Raw genomic sequence first — 20,323 nt, 5'->3', positions numbered from 1 at the left:
ATTGGTGGGGGTTGGACTATCTTTAGCTGTTCAAACTGTGTATTGAACTCTGTCTGAAACTTTGAATGACTGGTGTCTATTGTAAATTTCTTGTTTATGTTCTTCCTTGTTTTCCTCATGGCAGAATGATTTAATGTCATGACTTTGGACAACAAAAAAGGCATTGTGTTGAGCTGAACCGACTTGAACTGTAAAGTTTGGTGCAGCATCCATCTACATCTTGCCATTCAACCTTGTGTCATGAAAGACCAAGAGTACGAGCAAAAACCTGTACATGGTGCAAACATCAGTGTATCAACATTGTGGAAAATGAGTACTGAAACTTCAAAATAATAAGAATCAATATTTATCAATAAAGCAAAATTTTTGACAACATTAGCACACATGAATACTTGTGCTTTAGCAGGTTTGTTTATCTGCAGCAAGCAGACAGACTCTCAGACATCTCTCCTCTTGTTTAGCCAGGTGGCAAAGCTAAAGGCCACAAACAACAGTCCTTGCTGCGGTGACCCTGCTTCACATTCTCATAGCTGGAGGGACAAGCTGCCTACTTTACATTGTTTCCACATATCCTGGATCAGCACAGGCCTGCAGTGGGTGTACTCGGAGAGACAAGGGAGAAAACGAATCCATTTGGGACACTAAGTGGATATTCTTGACCCTGTTGACTTGTAGTGAGCACAATGAATCAGAATATCTGGGCCATTAGCCGGTCATTACTCAAACTCTGATTACAAGAAGCACAGAGTTTAATGGTCCAGCTAAAATAACATAATTTGTCTGAGGAAAAACTCCTTGTTTTTTTTTAAACAATTGAAATTAAAACTTTCAATTGAAGCTGAAACTGGGCAGTTTGGTAACACAGGCCTGCCATTTACATAACAGCAAAGAAGTTGTTATGTTAAAGTGTTGACTTGCAGAGATACTGCTATAAATACTGTCACTTCTAGACAGAATTTCCCAGCCCCGCCAAATTGAGGTGTACATAACTGTAAACTAGTAGAGGAAGTAGTTGCTGCAGGTTGTAAAATGAGTGATGAGCACAAAGCTGCCCTGTCTCTCAGCATCCTGCCCAGTACACACAGCAGGAAGAGGAAAAGCGTCAGGATGCTTTTTGAACTCAAGCCGGAAGAGTGGCCTGACAGCACAACGCCTTTCCCCCTGAAGCTGTTTTTATTTTCTGAAGCTGGGTGTTGTTTTGTGACTGCCTTCCTATTTTCGTCAGGGGCGTCAGAAGCATGTGAACATCTATTTAAAAACCCTCCAAATCGCTGGCTCGAGAAGAAGGATGGACGTCTGTAGCAAGTTCTGCTACTGGAGTTGTAATGGTGTAATTTTCCCAGGGCAACTCTGGGTTTTCTAATTCTCAAAAAAACTCCCATCCATTCTGTAAATTTAGGCGCTGCTTGCCTTGGCGTTTTGCTTGCGCTCTGCAGCGCTAACCCTGTAGAAGTAAAGTGATGTCACATGTTATTCTTGTGTTGAAAGTGGAGGCTGAGTGCAGGCTGATGTGGTTACACACACCGCGGTCACAGTGACGTATTCCTCCCAGTTTAAATACAGGGGATGAATTCAGGAAGGGAAGACAGAAACAAATGCACCAACGTACGATACCCACACAGAGGACCAGCACGGTCTCTGACTGGCTCATTTGAATCACGCTTTTAATTCCACTTCAACTTTTTTCATATTATTGAGATGGCAATAAAGCATAGCTCTGCCTACTGGTCAGTGCACCCATAAACTGTATTGATTATTGTGTTAAAAGTATTGACTCCTCAGTGTTATGACTGCGCAGGGAGCAGCTGATGAAAAGGTTGAATCTTAAATCATACACATAACCTATTTACTGCCGATGAAGATGGCATTTGTGGTTGTTTCACAGTTTTATTGTACAGATCAACGTCTGCTATCATGGTGGACTACAAGCCAGAACACATTTGCATTCCAGAAACTGTTCCTTACTGGAACACACAAGGATGTTTGTGTAGCCCTGTGCGGCTGTTACTCCCTAAAATCTAATAATGAAAAGACCAATCCAGTGTAGTTTGTGTTTAAATGCACCACTGAGATTGAAGTAAGCTAAACACACTGTGGCTTTTGCCTCATAAAGCACGATTTAACACTAGTGGAGCACAAAACCAAGCGAAAACTCTTTAATGTCCGCAGTTGTTTGTGTATTTATGCATGCTGCACTCATATATTTTAACTGAAGACTAAGGTATGTGGGTATCTGAATTAACATCTTGTATAGGTGTCGATTAAACCCTTAAGTAATCCAGTATCAGTCTAGAATGGTAAATGTTAAAAACTTGGAGTAACTCCAACTGGGGAAAAAATCTTGAGAGAGGGAATTGTCATGATGTTCCTTTCTTGAGTATTGCAACACAGGAGATCTGCAAAGATGTGTTCTGTGGCAGGATTGCATGCTGTCCTGTTGAGACTTCTGAGAACTTTAAGAGCTTTGTCTTCAGCAGATTTATCCCTGTGTTATCTTTATGTAGACTTTATGTAGGCTAATGATTATTTTCTTGATGCATCCTTATTCTCCAGATGTCGGTTTGGTCCATGAAATGTCAAAGAAAAGTGAACAATGCCTGTCGCAGTTCTCAAAGCCCAACATACTCAACATACAAACTCAACATTGTTGTTGTTGTTTTTCTTGTCCCATCAACATTCAAAACCCAAAGGTAGCGAGTTTTAGTCATCCTAAAGAAACCGACAAAATTTCACATTTAAGAGGCAGAGAAACCAGATAAATGTTGACATTTGTCTTTCGGAAAAAAGAACCCAATAATCAGGAACTGACCCAAAACCTGCCACAGATTAAGTTTATAGGTGAACTATTAGGCCTATACTTACGTATAGCGTTACAGTGAAGGATGTTCATACTAAATGTGCCCAAATTTTCAAATGAGATAAAGGCATGTAGAAGTAATCCCTCAACAACCATAATGTATTTCTTTATATAGTCACATTACCTAGCCAACACAGCTACATATAGCTACATGCTAACATCAGGCAAACTTAACTTGGTTACCAATATTGAAAATTTCTCCCGATTTAAATTGCTGCTGGAACATGTCTGGTTGTGTTAAGAAGCCTTTATTAATGATTTTAAATGAAGGGAAGTGTAGTAATACATGGTCATTACCCCGCTGCAAGTACACTGCTACATGATGCTACATGCTAACCTCAGGAAAATATGTAAACTTGGTTTCCGATGTTAGAAATTTCTCCCTGAATTTGTGTCATGTTTCTGCTGAAACATGTCTGGTTGTGTGACAAAGCCTTTATTGATGATTTTTTAATCATGGAAAGTGTGGTTATACACGGTCATTATCCTGCTGCAAGTACACTGCTACATATAGCTACATGCTAATATCAGGGAAATCGTAATCTTGGTTGCTGATGTTGTTAATTTCTCCCTGAATTTGGATCATGTTTCTGCTGGAAAATGTCTGGTTGTGTGAAGAAGCCTTTACTGATTTTTTTTTTTTTTTTTATTATTGAGGGAAACAGCGGTTACATGGTTATTACCCTGCTGCAAGTACACTGCTATATGTAGCTACATGCTAACATCAGGGAAACATGAAATCTTTGGTTCTGATGTTGAACATTTCTCCCTGAATTCGGATCAGGTTTCTGTTGGAACATGTCTGGTTGTCTGACAAAGCCTTTATTGATGATTTTTAATCAAGGAAAGTGCAGTTATACACAGTCATTACTGCGCTGCAAGTACACTGCTACGTGTAGCTACATGCTGACATCACAGAAACATGAAATCTTGGTTGCTTATGTTGTTAATTTCTCCCCAGATTTGGATCATATTCCTCCTGGAACATGTCCAGTTTTGTTTAGAAGCTTTTGTTGGTGATTTTTTTTTTTTTTTTTTACTGTAGAAAGTGCCACTATTCTCCATTTCTGTCATTCCCTGGCTGCACTGTGCAGTGACCCCGAGATTCGGAATACCTTGAAACACGGACCAATCAGAGCAGACTGGGCTTGGTGGGAGGAAGGTTTAAAGAGACAGGCGCTGAAACAGGGCGTTGCAGAGAGAGGGTTAATGCAGGTGTTCCAGCACAGACAGCACAGAACGTGTTTATTGACCATATAAGTATGGAAACATGTTCTAGTAGAGACCTTAAACACAGTATGAACCAGAAAATGAGCGTGATAGGTTCCCTTGAAGACAGTTGTAAAATTTGTTTTGATTAAAATGTGTCCATGGGAGAAGTAATGTCACGTGCAACCTTCTAAGGAATGTAAAAAAATCCCCTGCCAAGTAACAAAAGATTTCTGACAGTGTTTAAGGTGGATACTTCCTCAGGAGGTGCATGTGGGGAGAAAAAAAGGGTTCATTTTGCCAAGTTCGCAAAAGTATCCTTGATATCCTTCAGCAGAATCATATCAGTGTTCCTCTTTAAACAATAGAGGGTGAGAGGAAGTTAAAGCAACACAATTTTTTAAAACGTTTATCGAGCAACCCCATGCTGACTTCTGAGTCGCTTACTCTGCAGTCTTCTCTCTGCTGTTGCTGCTTTCATATTCTGATATTGAATGCTGGCATATTGAGGGCTCACTCCAGGCCATCACTGGTTGCTTTGATCCAGTGGGTTGAATCTTTGTCTTTCTATAAGATGGCTAAAAAAGAAAAATCATGCCTTTTTGTTTTGACAGACTGGATGTATTGGTGTGAAGCCGTACTGCAGTATTTGATTGAATATTTCACTGATAGTGCGCAGTCCTGAGGTTGTGATGCCCCCAGCCTTTTATCTCGTCAGATTGACTGGGATGTTGCCTTCAGGGTCCCACTGTACATTTGTTGCAGCCTATAATGTCAACGGCATGTTTCAGTTCCTTATGTTCGCATTCCTTGAGATATTTTTAAAACAAAGAAAAACAGCTCTAGAGTCGAGGCTCCAGAAATTCCTTTGGCCTTCACAGCAGAAGGCAGTAGACCTCATGCCACTGAGCGACCACAATCTTTACATAACTGAGCCCGAGACCCACTTGGATGCTTGGAGAGCTTAGAGAATAAACCATTCCTGACGTGCAATATTTACATGACCGCTCTAGAGTTACGTTACTTGCTGTGGCTGTCATTAAGAGCTTCATTCCTAGATGAGATTTTGGAAATTCCAGCATTTGGAAAAAGTGACACCTACACTACAGAAAAGCTTGATAGCCTAAGTGAAACATATTTTGGGTACTTTTTAAAAGGTCTCTAGTTGTATTGTGATTGATGTAAACAACTACCAGACTCCTTTTGAGTGAATTTGCTTTTTAGCCTGGGTCCCACGCAGCGCAGGCTCACTCTGGTGTATAATCTGCAGTATAATCCTCCCTCTTGGTGAACTGCTCAGACATGAAGTGGATCAGATGGAGAGCTGATTAATTTGTGTGATTAGAGATCTCCAAATCCCAGTATACGGGTTCACCACGCAGCTAATACTTGTTTACAGTATTTGTAACAATGGCTGTTAAAGATGGTTGCTGTTGCACGAACGGGGTCAAGATCAGGGCAACATTTTTGTTTGGGCTGCTTGTAAATAAAATTGAAATGCTTTTGTCTTTGGAGATTTTATTTTGGAGATTAATGTTTGACACGTGCTTGCAGCTTTTTACATAATTTATTTTTTCAATTCTTAATAACTGGAAGGAAGGAGGGAGGAATTAATGCTTAGAATTTTTTTGTTTAATTAGATTTATTGTGCAGACCTGTTTACTATCACAAGTGTTATTTTCATTGGCACCTTATGTCTCCATCTTACTACTCTGTTGTGGAACCACAGCCAGGCTCATTAGCATTATGGCTCTACGTACCTGTCCACAAGCAGCAACCAGAGCCAGCTTCATTAACACTGTGCCTCTGGTGGATTGCTCACTAAGTTAATTCTTTCAGATATTGATCAGCGAAGCACTGCTAGCTTTCCTCTCTGCAATGAAGGTGCTTTGAAATCTATAGTATGAAGTCTATACTATATCATTTGCCGTTTAGGAAGTTTAAAAATGTGCAGATATTCACAAATCAGTTAAAGTGTTAAACAACACCTTATGATGTTGCACTGCTCTGGGACATTTAGCATTTTTTGTTGTGTATTTTTGTGGGGGACTGCCCATTGTTCTGACGGCCCAAATCCTGAAGCCATGTTAGTCTGAAAGATGTTTTATTGGACCAAGAGCCCATTTCTCTGACAGCCTGTTATCCCAAAAACCAATGCTCATTGCTCCGATGTCCTGTTTCTCCGAAAATACACACTCCCTGCAGTTAGATGACCTAATTGCAAGAGAAAATGTTTGCATTGTATGTTTCTGGACATCCCAGATATGTTACATTTGTGCATTATTTGTTAGCGGATACATTAAAATTTTATGTTTCTCAACAACGCTGTGATGAACGTGTGGTTAGGTTAGGCACAAAAACCACTTGGTGGTGGTTAGGAAAGGATCATGTTTTGGCTTAAAACACGCTCAGGGATTGGTGGCTTAAATGCAGCTGAGAAACTGAAACTAACTGCAGGGAGCATGTATTTTTGGAGAAATGGGACTTTGGAGTGATGGGTGTTTGCTTCCGAGATAACGGGTTATTGGAGAAGTGGGCTTTTGGTCCTATGGGACATTTGGCAACGTGATAGGTACTCTCAAGAAAGATTGTTTCCTATATTGCTCGATAAAATGTTTTTCCTGATGATAGAAAATAACTGTATTAGTAACTCAATGGCAAAACATACAACAGAGTTTAATTACGTCAGTTTTATTTGACATTAAAGTTGACATAAAGTTGCACACAACTGTCAGGGATGACAATTAAGTCTAAAACTGTGTCTCAATTTGGACACTCCTGTTAGTAGCCTTCCATGTAGTACACTATGTATGCTATGTTCTTACGTGTGTAGTGCACAGTTTTCGGCAGGGTTGTGTTGTCTCAAGTCGAACATGGTTGTTGTGAACTTATCAGTAATGACAATTGCAACATTTGACTGCATCATCTTTTTTAATGACAGGTTGCAACCAGATGGCACATTACTGCTAACAACTGACCGCGATTGTTACCGCCCAAAATATCTGCTGGCTTGTTTGCTAGCTCACAGTAGCAACCACAATCGCGGCAGCTTCATCAGCTGCAGTTTTCATGTTTGGCAGTCGCTCTCCTTCCACTACATAGCCAAGATGGCGACCATTGAGGCTGAGAAGTGACTGTTACAAGTTCACCATTTGGTTACTCATAGTGCACAGCATTTTGCCATACTTGTCAGTGTGAACGTGCTCATGGACTCAAAATAGCAAGTGTTAGGACAGAAAATCTGAATTGAGACACAGCAAAAGACTTTGCAGTGAGTTAAAGATGCAGGAGAACAAGTGGCAAGGTTACATAATACTATCGAACAAACAACACAATGATATCATTACAAAAAAACACACTCTGAGTCAAAGAGATTGCATACAAATTATTCAGACAATAGTAAGCTTACGAGTTTCATGTTCCCATAATCCATTATTTGGCCGTCTTTGAAGCAAAATGTCTTTGCTTTCTGCAAGCATTGCGTGAGTGCCACCCTTCAAGCCAATCAGATTGAAGCAATAAAGCTAATCTCCTTCCACCAGTCAATTGTGTGTCTGTATGCAAAGGAAATCCACCCACTTCCATTGTAAACAAATACACACTACAGAGCAGAGGAGCGCTGGTGTGTAAAGTGAAAGTGTGGGGTCATGGCAGATTAGAAGTTTTTGTGATAACATTTTCAGTCACGTCATTCAGCCGAGACATTTGTGACCCATTGGCTAATTTTACATTCTTTTGTGAGGACCTTCCAGTTTGTGTCAAGCTCTCATGGTGAGTCATAACACTGTTTGCTGGATGTACCTTTGATCCTAATGTGGCCTGTCATGCCTCATGCAAACTGTGGTTTATTAACAGCTGTGGTGGTGGTAAGGCAGGTGATTACTTGCCTTGTGAGCTAAAAGAGGTGATTCATTACAGCGTTACCGTGAGCAAAACCAGCTGTCTTTGCTAATGGATGCTGTTGTCAAAAGTGAAAACTGCTGCAGCAGCAGTCCTAGAGTTCTGCCAGTGGGAACATGCAGCTTGTTGGACAGCTTAAAACGAGAGCAAAAAGGGGAAAATCGCCCCACATAACATTGTTTCCCCCATTTATAAATCAGTGATTAGGAATGCTGTTGTTCCACTTCCTGCGCCCAACGGTGTACAATATCTGTCTTGTTGAAACCTTATCTTTGTAATTGGTCCCTGAGGGTTTGTCTAACCTGCAGCCGGTCACGTTTCCGACTCTGCAGCCCGTTGCCCATCAGGGAAAATGTCCGTTCATTACCCGAGGCCTCAACGTAATCTGATTCTCACTGGAATGTTTGACAGTTTCTCCCTGCTTCCTGCTTTTTGGAAGAAGGGGATAATTATCTTAGCTTGCCTGTGCTGAACCACCGATTACCATCCAGACCGCTTGGGTGCCAGTCTGAGATTATCAGGATGCTCTCTCCTACTCCAAAACCAGAGCCTGTGTGTGTGAGTGCCCAGACTTTTTAGGATCGTACCTCTGGGAAAAGTCCGTGGAAACACTTTTATTGCCGTGATGCAACATTCCCCTTTCAGCTCAGTCGACATTTATTTCACTCTGGTGACATTGTGGTATGCTCTTCTCGCACCATTCAAGCAATAATTCATCACTAAATGCTCTGATGTCAGCTACAGCCCGGCATTATTTATTAAACTGCATTAGTTCATCTGCACTTCAGACCTTGACCTGGCTAATTGACACTTGCCTCGGTTGACCTCAAACAGCCATCCACTGCCAGACGTTTTCCCATATGGCCCTATATTTCCTTCGCACTCAAACCGTTCCTGCTGGGAGAAAACCCTTTTCATTAATCATTCTTGCCACGATTAGTTTACAGATCTCCTTATGTGTTATGTAGCCATGATGGAGAAAAGGCCAAGTATCAAAAACAGGCTTGCATAATGCCACATGAGAGGCTAATGCGTGTGCAATCTTCTTATAGCAGTATTTTCCTTTTTGTGATTGAGTAATGTGGCTTGAGCCAAACATTCAGCAGAAAACTGCACATTGGACCCCAGTCTGAACTGTGCAACACACCACAATGGGCACGCATCAATCACACTAACAAAGGAGCCCTGCACCGTCAGTCAAAGTGACAGAATCCTGAAGGTCCTGCTGCAGGTTTATTTACTGTGAATTCTCAGCCCTTCTCGAGTGCATTTTCACAGTTGCATCATGCATATTGTTAATGTGATTCTGTGTCAAGAATGAGTAGTTGCACAGTATCGGTCATCGCTGCTGATTAGTCAGACGCTGTTGCATATGTGTGAAGTGAAAACTCCAGATGATGAGATGTGATTCAGTCCAAGGACAGCTGATGCCGGAAAGATATTCCTCCTACTTAATAATCAAATTTACATATGCAGCGTAGTATCAGTGGAAATGAGTCTGTTGTATAATTCACACATTCCTCATATTATTTCCAATAACTTGACAGTGGTGTTTCTTGAGAGTTAAGCAAAAGGCTTTTATATAAGCTGTTGTATAACCTTTCAACTTTAAGTAAGAGCTTATAAGTTTGACTTTTCCACTAAATTGCTTTTCTAATTAAAGTTACAGTCGGGAACTTTTATAAAAAATAACTTCTTGGCATATTTTTTGAAGCTGACACTGATCATTTCAGAGTCTCCTTTCAGTGCCTCTAATGGCATTTAAGTCAAAGACAAATTTCCCTACGGGGACAATAAAGTATATCGTATCGTATCGTATTTGCTAGAAGCCACCACATGTGAACGAAATCAACCAATCAGAGCTGAGGAGTCTCTAACGCAGCTGTAAATCCCTGCTCGTCAACTGCCGTCAAACTAGGCAGTGCTGATCAAATATGAATCAAGATTCTGTATGCATTGCCTATTTCTCAACTCAAATGTTTCCAGAAACATATTTTAGTGTACTGTTAAGCTGAGAAGTGACAAAGTTCTGTTTCCAACATGGTGGCAAGGTCACAAACTTTCTCACTTTACAGCTAAACAGTACACTAAAATATGTTTCTGAAAATATTTGAGGCAAAAAATGGGCAATGCAGTAACAGAATCTTGATTCATATGTGATCAGCACTGCCTAGTTTGACAGTTTGAATGCAGTTCACATGCAGTGACTAACATGATTGACAGCTGTGTTAGAGACACCTCAGTTCTGATTGGTTGTTTTCCAATAGCCATGGCAGGTTCGTGCAAACGCCATCAGAAACACTACAAGGAGGAGGAGGACCTTGATATTTTTCACAGACTGTCTGTCTCATATACATACAGTACTGTGTGGATGTAGTGACAGTTTCAGCAGATGTGACATTTTTATGAAAGTTACCAACTGTAGCTTCAGACAGACTCTGAATTGGCCATATGAGATGTCACATTCAAATGTAAAGCTTCCTCTTCATCTGTTTGTAAAAGTCACTTTTTCTGTGCTTTGGGAATAAATCAAATTGGATCTAAATCCTCCTTTTCCAAGGAAGAAATTCAGTTTGCTGTCAAGGGCAGAAAGACAAAATTACTGCAGTGTCACAGTGACTTGAAAAGTCTTCAAAAGAAGTTGTTACTGATATATATTTGTTTTTAAGGTAATATTTTTGTCAATCATTTGTGGATTTCACAAGTGAGCTTGACAAAACTGACAAAAATAAAGGATTGAGGTGATTATTTAAACTAATTTCAGTTTGACTTATTGCCATAATAAATGTCATTTGAAAAGACGACTTCATGTGACCATGTCCATTGTGCCGAGTTCATAACTGTCTGTTTAACTTCGTACTATAAGTACTTGCTGTTATGTTGGTTTTCTAAGTCACATGAAGTATGTGACTCACATTGGGACAGGGCTCTCATGTGATGCCTTTGTCACACTGCCCACCTGTGTAGTCCTGACTGCCTGTGGCTGTGTTATTATTGGGCTAAATGAAGACTGTATTTGATTATAATTGGAGGGAAAGATGCAGACCATTCATGCGTGCTTCCCTATAGGCTTGGGTGCTTTGACTCCAGCAGCAAGTGTGTTGCAGACCCAACACAATGACTCCCTGTTACAACCAGCTTCTGCTTGTCAAAAACAGTTAAAATCACACCAATTATTTTGTCGCCGCACTGGGAATAGCTGCTCTAGCTAAACTGTACTAACTGCAGTTGTACTCATGCCAAGCAGACTTAAACAAAGACCAGTGTTACAGCCCAGTAAATCATGAGTTACAACCTAACATCTAGCTTTATTTTATAGATCAGTATATGAAAAAGGTTCATAATTGCAATAGGAGAAACAACCACTTCATAAGGACAGTTAAAGAGAAATCACTGAATAAATTGTTTCCATATATTTGAGAATTTAAAGACCAAAGTATTTTCTAATACTTGCTCTCACATGGGATTTTATTTAAAAAAAAAAAAAAAAAGTTTTATGTGCAAAACAAAACAGCTCTGTTTTCTAATATTATATATTTTTTAGGAAACTAATATGGGTTCTTAATTTTTTATTTATCTAAAATAGGGATGTCAACCATCAACTGTTAATCTTTTAACCACCAAGAATAATTTTGACTAGTTGCGCAAGTTGGTCTGTAGGTTAATTTAACTGATTTTCAATTTACTGCTGTGCACCCCAACTGGTCTGGAGGTAGGTAGTGGCGTTGCTCATTTTCGCTAGCAACGCCATCCCAACCCATCAACATAGCTATGGAAACATGTTGCCATCCCTGTCACCCCATGTTGCCCTGCTCAATGATGAGCCTCAAACCCCCTTTATACATTTTTAAATATGTTATCACTGTTAGTTCTGTTAGTACAGTTAGCAGTGTTAGCACGGTTAGTGGTGCTAACATGGTTAACAGTCCTAAAGGGGTTTTGCAGCCCCAAAATGAAGCCGCCTACTCACTGGGGCTACCTGGAAGGAGCCCAGAAGGTGGCCACCATGATTCTGCAGTAATGCCATCCCAGTGGTGGAACAATATTACTATCAGTAATCTCCGAATCCACAGCAGCCAAGGCTAATGTTAGCTAACACATAGAGGAGGGTGGGCAGTTGGCACTTTGTTTTCACATATTAATGTGGGTAGACCGCTATCTTTCAGCAAAGCTAGCATAAAATAAAATAAAATCCAAGATATTTACAATACAAAACATCCAAATTTTACCACCTCTAAATGAATAGCGCTTTGAAATGCAGCGCTGAAGCTCACTGAGTCAATGAAGCACCAGACTAAAATGAAAGACCTCTTGTGTTAGGCAGTTAGTTATCAGTTAATGGGTGTCAGGCTCAACAACAAAAAACTCAGACAATAAATGGCAAATTACAGTATATATACAATTAAAGTAAACTAGATAATAAATTAATAAGATCATAAAAAAAGTGGAATGAAATCGAAAGAAAAAACATCCAAGTGTTTTCCCTTTGGCTAGTGCAAGTGATGCCAAGGAAAGGGCAAACTCAACTTGTGTCAAGTCCCTAAAAGATCACAATGGTTCGCCATGTTCCTTTTGTAAAACATCCTCAGGATATAGCCTGAAATCCCCGTCCGTCTGGAGCTGAGGCCTATTTTAGTCCGAGTGAAGTGAAAGGCCTTGGGTGGGATCATAAGGCAACTCTGTAAACAGGAAACTTCCATTCAAGACGAGGCGAACCCGGAGCACCAATGTGGTATAGATGCTAAACACAAGAGAACCGCAATCAGTTCCTGAGTAGTGCATCTTTAAGATCCTGAGAGTAGCCACAATTTCCTCCCAACAGACATTAATATATGGTTCAAGATTGTACTTAAAGATATTACACATGACTTTCACGTAGGAGGCGTTTGTCTTTATATGCTTAAGTGGCTCTCACAGCACCGCAATCTCTTTGTAGCTGTTGTGACCTTTACTGGCAGCTCACCAGATACATCATCAGCTCATTAACCAAAGTGTTTTTTGTCACTCGCTCATGAAAACAACACTGTCATTGTCTCCTTTTTAGAGAAGGGTTTACAGTGTGACAATCGCAGCCTTTGAGATGAAAAGGTGAGGAGTCGCACCTAACACAGGCAGGCGCTAGACCCCTCTCCATTGTGATGGCAAACCATGAAAGAGCATAGATGACAATGTTGTCTCGATACTAACAAAGGCATCGCTGCTGGCTGGCACCCAGCTCAGAGGGAACATGCTGTTCATGTGCCGATAGTCCTGCAGCCCAGAGACCCTCTGGAAACACTCCAAACATGAGACCACGGGTACTGCCAAAGCTGCATTTAAAACTAATTTAGAAATGTAGTGCACCAGATTGCCAAACAGAAAACAGGAAGTCATGTTTATTTGAGTAATACGTTTATATAATGCATGAACATGTTTTCATGTGGAGAATTGTGTCTCTTATAGATTTAGGTTGATTTGTTTTGAGCCATTGTCTTTCTTTTTATTTTGTACCATGTGACAGTTGTACTAATTGTATGAGCAGATGCATAAAACTGTGTAGATTCACGACTTAAACTGTGTGTACGCACAGACAGAAATGTGCATTCTTTTTGTCAGATTTATAAAGCCGCAGGTGAGCCTGATTCTGTTTTATAAATCTCAGTCATTGTGGAAGTAGGCGCCAGTGCATCTCAGAGTCTCATTTCCACACCCACAGTTCACCATGAATGGATGTAGAAACGCCCTTTAACATCCATTTGCGTATTGAGAGTTGTGCCTGCTCCACCCTTTATTAGAGCTGTCTATGTGAAACAGCAACGAGAATGCAATTTCTATGATCGTGTCACATTGCAAGGTTCTCCAAGAGTGCCAGAGCAGCTGACATTATGCCGGCTGTAAATGTATTTCAAGTGTCCGTACCACTGATTAGTCACATTTTTCTGCAAACCATTGTCACGGTAAATCTCAGTCATTGTGATTATTAAACGTCAGGACGATCACTGATACATTCATGACGCTGACTTAGTTAAGAGTGGCACTATTCAGGATCAAATTAAACAGTAGATTATGACTCAAATGTAAAAAAAAATAAAAAATAAAAAAATAAATTAAGTTTATAAATGTGTCTTTGACATTTTACAGAACACCGTGCAGCCTGTAAAAATAAAAACACTATCACTGAAATTTGCAAACAACCTGAAAATAATGTTTAATCATACGGTTATATCTCTCACCGTATATTTAATGTTTGCCTTCATAATATCTGCAGCTAAAACTGTGTGTATTTCTGGTCTTAAGTAGGCGTGAGGTATGCACATTCCCACTATGCATTCTCCCTCTGGTAAAAGGTGTACGCATGGTTTTTGTGTATATGCATAATTTTTACATCTGGCCCGTGGTGTGTTGGCACAAAAACACAGAACAAAACTCAAAGAGGCGTCTGATTAAATGGTGAAAGTGACAAATGTGCAACAAACAAACCTAGAAAAATGATACGTTTCAGTCAAGACAACATCTACAGACAGTATCTGAATGTCCTGTCTTTGAAGTAGGTGTTGTTTTAAAGAAATACCTCCAAAAACACGTCCTTTTATGCTACAACAACATCAACAAGACATGTTTCTACACAACAGTACAGAAGGTTTTACACAAGATTTCTTGCCACAAACAAACTCCAGCGTCCCTCTGATGACCAGGGAGCTGTTTGTGGCCTTGAGGCCCTAAAAGAGAAATCTGGCTTGTGTGAGAGCGGCTCTCGTAGTGAAAGAGTTTCTCTGGTTGTTCCCTAGCAACCAGCAGCCAGGGTAGCATTGTAATGCTGGAATTACTTTATGCAGAGGACCATAAGAGAAAGCAGCAGAGATTTAACAGATTGATTATTGAATTCCATAAATATTTCAATGGGATTAATGGCTCTGCAGTCGAGGAAACACACCAAATGGATGCAGTCACAGCAAAGTATTGAACCCAGGCAGACTTGGGAATCAGTGTTATTTTTCTCCCATTGTGGAACTCTGGGGGATTTCATTAGTAGCCCTCCTCCAGCCTTTGGCTTCTATTTGTGTCAAGTTAATTGGACAGAAGAAAGGAAGGGAAGCTGGAACCAAGCATTTTTTGGGATCATTTAGGCCACCAAGCAAGCCATTTGCCCCGGGAAGATTAAAGCACATCCCCATCCCATTTTATCCCACCCTACCCTTCTCTCCTTGTTTTCCCTTTGAGCCCTCATGAATTGATCTTTATATGATGTTGCGTAACGTTGTGATGATTGCACTGCACCTCTTTGAGGCCTTTGTTTGAGCGAGATGGAGCGGGTTTCATTTGGCCGGACAGTTGGCTTTGTTCCCGGGTACGGACCTGCTACGATGAGGTTCAATGACAGAGCTGAGAGATCTCTTTGTGTCCAGTATTGGTCAGAGTCCACCGCTGAATCCACATTGAGCCATTGTTGTGGTTAAGGCTGCGTTTTTGTGGCTAAAATAAGTGTGGTGGTTTTACCCAAGATATCATGATAATAAGTCTTCATCAAAACAAACCTTTCAAGATTGATTGATTCTTTTCACACCTTCTTTTAATAATCAATTTGGGATAGTTTGTGAATTAAGATAAACAAAATCATTATTACAGATGCACCTCAATTCACGGTTTGTAGAAGTGATGACATAATTAACACTAACATCGAGTTACACATCACATTCTCACATTTTCTGCTGTTAAATGAATGCTAATATTGCTGTTTTTTTGTTGTTGCAGTTAAACACATTTTGCTATTAGTAATTTTGTATTATGTTATGGATTGTTCTTCATCTTGCTGTACTTTTGAGTTCTTAATAAATGTGTGAAATTTTTATTAGATGGAGGCTTCAAATTAGCCCCCTGGGGTTTTTTTTTGCCTCTCCCCTTATTTCTTGCCTTTCTTGTGTTTTAATTGTGTAGGGCTGCAGCTAAATATTATTTTCAGTATCAATTAATTCACAGCTAATTTATATATCATTAAGTTTATGAAACATCAAAAAATAGTAAAAGATTTCTGTGAAATAGTCCAAAATCTGCAAAAAAAATTAACTTTATATAAAGACAAGCAGCAAAATCCATATTTGAGAACATGGACACATCAGATGTTGAGCATTTTTGCTTCACCTTAATGATAAATTGATGATGAAGATTAATTTTCTATAAATTGATTAACAATTGCAGCAGCTCTGCATATCACAGAAAAGCATATACTGCTTTTTCTGCACGTGTGGTCTTTAAAAACTGCATCGTTCCACTCTCTGAACTGAGATTCCAACACAGGATTTATTATTACTAATTGTGCGGAGCGACAGTAGATGCAGTTTGTGTGCTGAGGCTGTGTTTATAGTCGGGCACAGTGGTTGACTCTGAATGGGGCTGTGGTCGGAGCAGCGGTTGTCATGGCGCAGCACTGTGTGGTCACAGACTGTGTCAAGAGGCTGCACACTGGAGGCTGTTTGCTTACACTGAGTCTGCATCAGTGACAGATAATGGCCCTGATTTTGCTGTGAAATCATAACATGTGCTCAGCGCAGATGGATGAAAGATACCACTGTTATCAAGTCCAAGAGCAGACTGTGCTGGAGCTATTAATACATCTTGCATTATGTATTGCTCTTTGATGATAAAGAGATGGAAATGTCAAGAGAAGAAACTGAACAGCTGAACTTTTAAACTCAGAATTGTCTTGCCCCCAAAGTCCTACATACACTGTCAACTCTGTTCATACAGACAATTGTACTTTAAGAGTCTGTAATCAATATTTAACAAAGTATTAAATGAAGTGAAAATAATGAGCTCCTTGTAGTGATGAACTCACAGACAGTTATAACCTGAGTCTGCAGCTCCCCTCAACTTTAGAAGAATAAGACGCAGATGAAGAAGTACTTTATTAATCTCTCGGGGGAAATTACATTTTCTCACTCCTTGTTATTTTAAACACAGAGGCCGGAAACACACACACACACACACACACAACCCACAGACATACAGTTGGATAGATATTAGCGTGATGGCAGCTTTATAGTTCTGCAGCTCATTGTTTAGCTATCTGGACTCCAACTTTCATTAACTCTTTAAAGTCTCTTAATGCTGTTTTTGGCCGCGGCAGGCAGCTGCTTTCAGTGATAAATCCTAACCCTGCTGTACACAACCTGCTCAGCTTTAAATAGCAGACAGACACAGTTGGCAACTAGCTGGTTAACATAAGCCCCGTTTCCACAGAGCAGTGCGATACAATTCAGTTTGTGCTTTTTCCGTTTCTGCTCTGACAACTTGTGGATGGTACCAGTGGAACCATTCCATACCGTCCCCATTTTTGGTCCCCCCTCTGTTGGGGTACCTAGCACACAGACTTGGTACTAAAAGGTGGAGCTGTGAACACTGCAGTCTGTTGATAGGTCAATCGACGACGGTCACTTTGTTCAGGGCTGAGTTGTGTCTGGTTGTGAGGCTTATGTAACCACTCTTTATACCGTGGAGAGTTTTATTGGTAGACTGTAACTATAAAATGAAAGGATGTTTTGCTGCCTCTTGCAGCAGCTGCAGTCTGAGAAAAAATAACTTCATTCACTGGGCCGACTGCCGGTGACTTTTAAGGTGCAACATTAACTTGTAATGTTACCCAATGAATGAGCTGATGAGGTGAATCCATCTGCACACCTTAAATTTCATTGTGACAACGTGACCATCACTTTAATTTTTATATGACATACATATAATCAGTAATACATGGATCTTCAAGCCTGTATATATATTAATTTTGGCCGGGCTATGTGAACTGCGTATATTCTAATCCTCACTTGGAGAAAAAAAAAGCGCAGCGGAGCGTCGTTCTGTGGGCTCCGGCAACACTAATCCCCAGAGCTTGCTTTAGGAGGACTAAATTCACAATCCCACTAATTTTAAATATGGAGTGTGACTCTCAGTGCTGGCTGTTTTTATTTTGCTCTGAAAATGTCAGCGTGCAGCCTCATTCTGTGGACGATAAACGAGGCGCAGACTTCCATCCGTGTCACCGGTAATGAGGACATTTAGGGGTACTGTTTGCAGTGGAAACAGGGTCTAGGTACCATGTCTGAAGGGTTACTTTTGGTTCCAAAGGTAACATACAGAAAGTGTTTGGTGTAAACGGGGCTATAGTGGAGCATTTAGCAGCTAAAGAGTCATATATTTCACTCAGGAGTTGGTGGAGACCAAAAACAGAGCTGAAAGAGAACAAATATTGGACTTTCATCAGGTGAACAAAAACACAACTCCAAATGAAAAACAATGCTGCCAAAATCAGTCATTGTAGCTTTAGAAAGTGGCACAAACCTGCTTTGCCTTCAGAAATAACAGTTACAGTTGGATAAATGTTTAGCATTAGCGTAACAAATGTTCAGTTACAAGATCAACAGCATATTCAAGACCACTTGTGTCTGAGCAGATGTTTAACTTTGTTTTCCTCATCACACACTTGCAGAGTCTCATCCCAGAACTTTCATTTATTCCAGTGATGCTGTTGATAGCTTTGACTTCTTGCCCTGTGTGACAGTGTTCTGGTATTATGGGGTGCGACCGAGTCAGCAAATATCATTCAGTGCTAATTAGCTCGCAGTGAGATCCTGTATGAGTGTGGCTTGACTAATGCTATGAGGATAATATTAAAATGGCACCAGATGGATGCAGGAAAGTTCATTCTTACTTGTGGGACAACTTTTTAGACTCAAGGACGATGCTCTGTACTCTGTTTTCAGTGTTTACTGCAGATTGTGAATTAGTAACCAGAGCACATGCTTTAAGCAAGAAACCCTTTCTCACTTTGTGCAGTACTTTGTATAAATCACACTTATATTGTTAAGCGAATTAATAAAATGTTCTGGACTTGTACTATGAACAATGCAGCTCTTCCTTTGTGCTGAACACAAGTTCCTTCCTCATTCGCTTCATAAATTATTTCCTTTCTTACTCTGTAACTTGGATCAGCACTCCTTCTCAGGTCCAACTCCAGTTTTTTATGTCTCTCTATGGAAATAGAGCTACTGTTCCACATTTCTTTGAATCATCTTCAATAGAAAAATGCTGTGTCATGTCAGAGTCAAGGTGTCTGAATAATTACATTTTTCTAAACCCCACAGGTGGGGTCCTGTTTATGGAAAATGTATATAAACCCAACTCTTCTGCAACATATTCACTGAGATAACGACATCTCCAGATCAGCAATGGTTGATCTTTGCAGCTAAACTAAAATATTTATAGTCCTTCAGCGGTTTCGTCTGGAGGTTTTGCTAAATGCAGCTAGAGGAAAAGGATTTGAAACTTCAGTTTCTCACCTGAAATGGTTGTTTTTTTTATAGCGTGTGCTGGTTTGCTATCCTGCTGCCATCAGTGTGAGATAGCGAGCTGCAGCAATAAATTATTCTCAACGCATTCCTAACACTGTAAGATATATTTTGACATGCCCCGATGGTACTCAAGCTGACTCTTTATATAACATGATCTTTATCTTTAGAAGAGGCTGCTGGAGGTTTAGTTGCACAAATCTATTTTCTGAAGTGCTGAGCTGAAGACACACACACACACACACACACACACACACACACACACACACACATACTTCCAAACCAACATCTGTGTCAGCTGGCTGCAGCACTGATCAAAGCAGATGGGTTTGAAGAGGTCAGTTAACCCTTCAGATTCATTTAGATACGCGTAGACAAATGTGCATGCAGACTTCAGTTTTTTCAAAGAGTATCTTCTTGAATTGCTGCATAATTCTTACAAAATACTTGTAGTGAAACTCATTATCTGCTGCTACTTGTGCAGTCTGGCATGCATCTAATTTGCATGCCTCAAGAGACTGAGTCCATTTTGGTTCTTGAGGGCTTTATGCTGGCAGGCAGCTCAAGTAGGTGCTGTTAAGCTCATTCACATGCCTGCCTGAGTCCTGTTCCAGCCAGTCACCATGTCCACCAGCTGCCTGACCACGGTGGGAAGTAAACAGCAGCTCCCGAGTGCTTTTAAATTTTGTCAGTGACTGCGAAGTTGCTCCGCGCAACCGGCCACTTCAGCCACCCACTGTCACTCAGGTGGTGCAGTTCTGCTGAGTAGATTCCATCAAGCTGGTATGGAAGTGAAAGCACAGGATGGCTGTGTGTATTAAAGCGCCTTCCTGTAGACAAAGAAGAGTCCCGTCTTCTTCTTAAACACTGAGCAGGTGGCAGTGGAAGCGTGATTGTTTGTGCAGCACTTAAGTCAGCATCCCAGGCACAGAGGAAGGAGGAGAGAGGGCCATGTGTTCTGCTAGCTTAACCTGTTGAGTTAACACCATGTGCTTAATGTTAATAAGACTGCTAATTAGCTTTGTGTAGTATGTGCCAACTT

At 40.5% G+C, this 20,323-nt stretch overlaps 1 protein-coding gene across 10 annotated transcripts in view; it reads left to right on the top strand.

Annotated features, from left to right (window-relative positions):
- rapgef2b (Rap guanine nucleotide exchange factor 2b) overlaps positions 1–20,323 on the top strand; it is a 151,632-nt gene that overhangs the window by 4,071 nt on the left and 127,238 nt on the right. The gene's annotated exons all lie outside the window — the stretch shown is intronic.

The sequence above is a fragment of the Epinephelus fuscoguttatus genome, linkage group LG9, assembly GCF_011397635.1.
Source record: "Epinephelus fuscoguttatus linkage group LG9, E.fuscoguttatus.final_Chr_v1".
NCBI lineage: Eukaryota > Metazoa > Chordata > Actinopteri > Perciformes > Serranidae > Epinephelus > Epinephelus fuscoguttatus.
This window is presented reverse-complemented; position numbering and strand designations above follow the sequence as displayed.